Here is a 4776-nt window from a genome sequence, read left to right on the forward strand (position 1 = left end):
CCCTCTCTCCCTCTCTCTCTCTCTCAGGTTTCTCTGTGAAGCCCTGGCTGTCCTGGAGCTCACTCTGTAGACCAGGCTGGCCTGGAACTCAGAGATCTGCCTGCCTTTACCTCATGATTCCTGGGATTAAAGGTGTGTGCTACTGCCCAACTCCTTTCTTTCTTTCTTTCTTTCTTTCTTTCTTTCTTTCTTTCTTTCTTTCTTTCTTTTTTTTCGTGGTTTTGTTTGTTTGTTTGTTTGTTTGTTTTGTTTTTTGAGACAGGGTTTCTCTGTGTAGCCCTGACTGTCCTGGAACTCACTTTGTAGACCAGGCTGGTCTCAAACTTAGAAATCTGCCTGCCTCTGCCTCCCAAGTGCTGGGATTAAAGGTGTGTGCCACCCGCCCGGCTTTTTTTTTTTTTTTGTAAAATGAATATACCAGGATAACTGGTTTCAAGGTTTGACTATTCATTTTTATATTTATCTCTTGGTGCTGGGATGAAACCCAGTGTTGTCTGCTTGCCAGGCAAGTCCCACCAGCTGTTTATTTTATTTTTAATTAATTAAGAGAACTTTTAAGTTGGGTGTGGGTGCACGTGCCTGTCATGCCAACATTTAGGAAGTAGAGGCAGGAAGTTCAAGATCTTCCTTGTTGATTCGGCGAGTTTAGTGCCAGCCTGAGATACAGCAGGCTCCCTAATGGCTGCCCAGCACGAATGAGATTAAGGCAAAGAGAACTGTGCTCAACTTCCCAGGCCCACCTGGCTCCATAGTGAGCTCAAGGGCAGCCTGGTGGACGGTGTGAAGCACAGTCTCAAACGTTCAAGAAGCAAAATCAAACTATTACGCCTCCCTCCCCGGCTTAAAAATAAAAAAAGAAAAGAAGAGAAGAGAAGAAAGAAAAGAGAAAAGAAAAGGAAAGAACAGAACAGAACAGAAAAGAAAAGAAAAGAAAAGAAAAGAAAAGAAAAGAAAAGAAAAGAAAAGAAAAGAAAAGAAAAGAAAAGAACTTTTACTTGGTGTAAATTCCTGTGACTCCGGCTTGTGCCCTGCCCTCTGGCGGCAGTTCGGCATCTACCAAGGGAAAATAAAATAAGGGCAGTCTTATTTACATACCCACAATACATTGCGTACAGATCAATGCGTAAATTTAAATTGCTAAACGCTTATTTTTTTCCTTTCCCGTTGTATTTTTTTATAGCGATGTGGTTTTTGAGAGACCTGCGTGAAAGGAAATCAGAAGGTATTATTTATTTTGTGTAACTAACCGCCATCGGTTATCTAGGAGTTACAGTCGGTAGCGAATGCTCTCTGACGCGTTATCAGCATACTCTGGTTTCTCTTCAGATCGTATAAATCTTTCGCCTTTTACTAAAGATTTCCGTGGAGAGGAACAATTCTGAGTCTTAACCCAATTTTTTGAGGTCCTGCTCGTGCAGGGCTAGTAAGTGTGGTTTAAAGATAGAACTTGTAATTTTGAGCTTGACATTGGTGACTGTTTTACTTATCTACCTACTGTAGGTGTAACTTTGAGTAAGCTCTGTCTTTAGTTTTTAGTCTAGTTGTGTAGTTGATTTGAAACCCTTTTTTCTTCTGCATTTTCTCACCTCAACTTTAGCAGCACCTTTCCAGTGAAGGGATTCTCTGCCTCCCCAGTGCTGGATTTAAATTAGCACCACTATGAGCATGCTTCCTACTAAATTACTAGTCCGGGTTCCTTTTGTAAGGACTATAAAGAGAATGGGGCTAGGTGGTAGCTGGAACTCCAGCACTGTGGTATTGGACATGCCAGTGGATTCCTGTATTTCTACTAGGAGGGACCCCACACCTAACACTGCTTAGGTGACAAAGAGCTAGAGACTAAGTAGCTCAGAGAGAGACCTAGGGTGAAACCGAACACTACTGATCAAAAGCAAAGAGAAACACACAGCAGGGGCTGCAGAAATGGCTAATCAATTAAAATCTATTGCTCTTGCAAGTTTTGATTCCAGTTACCTGTAACTCTAGCATCCTTTCCTCTGGCCTCCCTGCATGGACATACTTAAAAATAATGAGAATAAATTACATAAACAACACATAATACCACTGGGATTGATGACAGGCTGTAATCTTTTTTCTTTATTTGTTTGTTTGGTGTTTTGTTTTTGTTTTTTTTTTTTTCAAGACAGGGTTTCTCTGTGTATCCCTGGCTGTCCTGGAACTCACTCTGTAGACCAGGCTGGCCTGGAACTCAGAAATCCACCTGCCTCTGCCTCCCAAATGCTGGGATTAAAGGCGTGCGCCACCACTGCCTGGCAACAGACTGTGTGGAACATATTAGTCCAGAACTTTTATTATTGCCTGCCTCAGCCTCCCAGCTGGTAGGGTTACAGATGTGAACATTACACTCAGCTTCCTGTTTTATATTATTTATTTATTTATTTTAAATATTTATTTATTTAATATATTACTTTGTTTTTTTAAGTGCATTGTAGTTGTCTTCAGACACACCAGATCTCATTACAGATGGTTGTGAGCTATCATATGGGTGCTGGAATTTGAACTCAGGACCTCTGGAAGAGCAGTCAGTGCTCCTAACCACTGAGCCATCTCTCCAGTCCCTATTTATTTTTGAGACAGAATCTCTACATGTACCTCTAGCTGTCTTGGTACTTGCTAAGTAGACCAGGTTGGCCTTGAACTCACAGATATTCAGATGCCTCTGTCTTCCTCTGCTAAGACTGAAGGAGTGTGCACCACCATGCCCAGGCTTTTATAGGTTTTTGAAACAGAATCTCATTCTGTAGTCGAGGCTAGTCTCGAACTCACACCAAACCAACCTGCTTCCTCCGCACCAGTGTGAACCGCGCAGCACAGTTCCGAATTCCTGATTTTTCTGTCACTTCAGCTGTTGGTGCTGGGAGGGTAGTGCCGGAAGGAAGGCTGCTCAGGAGTTGGAATGTCAGTGGAGCCAAGAGGCCATGGTCACTACATGGGAGATCATTTGCACTCTGATCTGAGAAGAGGTTCCACTCTCCTCTACTCCATGTCCTGGTCCCAGAGTCCCCCTCACTATTTCCTTGCTCCTGAATGCTCACTTTCTCAGTACTGAGCCTTTCTCATTGATGTTTTTGTTTTTGAGACAGGGTTTCTCTGTGTCACCCTGAGTGTACTGGAACTCAGTAGACCAGTTAAGTTTATTTTTTATTAATTTATTTTTTTATAGTATGTGTGGAGATGTTTTACTGAAGCATGCCTACACACTGTGTGCATGCCTGATACCTGAGGAGGTCAAAAGAGGGCATTGGATCCTCTGAGACTGGCGTTACAGATGGTTGCCAGTCAGCATGTGGGGACTGGGGATTGAACCCAAAACCTTTGGAAGAGCAACCAGTGCTCTTTAATGGCTGAACCATTGCTCCAGCCTTTAAAGACTTATTTCCTGTGTGAGTGTATGAACACGTGAATGAATGTGTGCCCAGGGAGGCTTGGAAGAGGGTACCTGACCACGAGCTATAGTTACGGGTAGTCTCGAGTTATGTGGGTGCTAGGAATCAAAGTCAAGTCCTCTGGAAGAGAGCAGCAGGCACTTTTAACCTCTAGCCAACTTCTCAGTACCTATTTAATTCTCGAAGAAGACGCCAAGATCTTTGAGGCACATGACTCAGACCCTGACTGCCAGGAACAGTGGAGAACCTGTTCTAAAGAAAAACAAAACAGGGGGCGCATGCCTTTAATCCCAGCACTCAGGAGGCAGAGGCAGGTGGATCTCTGAGTTTCTGGTCTATAGAGTGAGTTCCAGGACAACCAGAGCTGCACAAAGAAACCCTGTCTGGAAAAAACCAAACCAAACCAAACCAGAAAGAAAGAAAAATACAGCAATATCAGTGTGGTGGCCCCTGTCTGTACTGCCAACACTTAGGACACAGAGGCAAGGGGATTGCTACAGTTGCCATAGGGGATAACTACCGTTCTCTGGTTCTCTGATGGGTGGGGCTGACAGTTTCCTGAAGCTTCATGGTTCCTAGAAAACCAGGGTGACAAGGTTTAGGGAAACAAGGGAATACCTTTTAGGCAGTTTTGGGGCTCTTAGAACACAACACTGTAAAAACCAGGACAGTTACATTGACAGCAAGATTCCTCAGGTGCCTCTAGCATTAGGGGGTGGCATGGTCTCAGTGCAGGAGAGTGCGGGTAGACATTCCTTCAGTGACGAGCGTACCTATGTGCTGAAGCAAGCTGGTGGTCCGAAGCAGAGGAAACAGATGCAAAAGGAAGGCAGAGATTCCAGACTTCTCTCTAGCTTTTGGCTTCCTGATAGTTGGCCGAAGGCTCCATGCTTTTTAGAAAAAGTGCCTGATGTAACCCAATTTCCAAATAAACCCACATTCCTGGGCTGTATAGTGAGTTCCAGGCCTGCCTGGTCTACAGTGAGACCCTGGCTAACCTGGTCTGTAGAGGGTGAGTTCCAGGACTGCATGGAGAAACCCTGTCTTGGGTAAACAAAATAAATTGTAAAAAGAAAAAAAAATCACATTCTAATTGTACTGGCTAATACTAGGCCAAGTTGACATAAGCCACAGTCCTCAGAGAAGAGGGAGCCTCATTAAGTGATCAGTGGGGGGAGGACCAGGCCTGGGCTGGTGGTCCTAGGTTCTATAAGAAAGCAGGCTGAGGCAGGGCAGTGGTGACGCACGTCTTTGATCCCAGCACTCGGGAGGCAGAGGCAGGTGGATCTCTGAGTTCAAGGCCAGCCTGGTCTACAGAGTGAGTTCTAGGACAGCCAGGGCTACACAGAGAAACCCTGGAGAGAGAGAG

At 44.5% G+C, this 4776-nt stretch overlaps 1 non-coding gene across 1 annotated transcript; it reads left to right on the plus strand.

The window, feature by feature from the left end:
• The first annotated feature begins 1306 nt into the window (after positions 1-1306).
• On the plus strand, positions 1307-1422 carry LOC115064356. Its single transcript, XR_003844176.1, has one exon. It is a non-coding gene; the product is annotated as a U5 spliceosomal RNA (small nuclear RNA).
• The last annotated feature ends 3354 nt before the right edge of the window (positions 1423-4776 follow it).

The sequence above is a fragment of the Mus pahari genome, chromosome 6, assembly GCF_900095145.1.
Source record: "Mus pahari chromosome 6, PAHARI_EIJ_v1.1, whole genome shotgun sequence".
Classification (NCBI taxonomy): domain Eukaryota; kingdom Metazoa; phylum Chordata; class Mammalia; order Rodentia; family Muridae; genus Mus; species Mus pahari.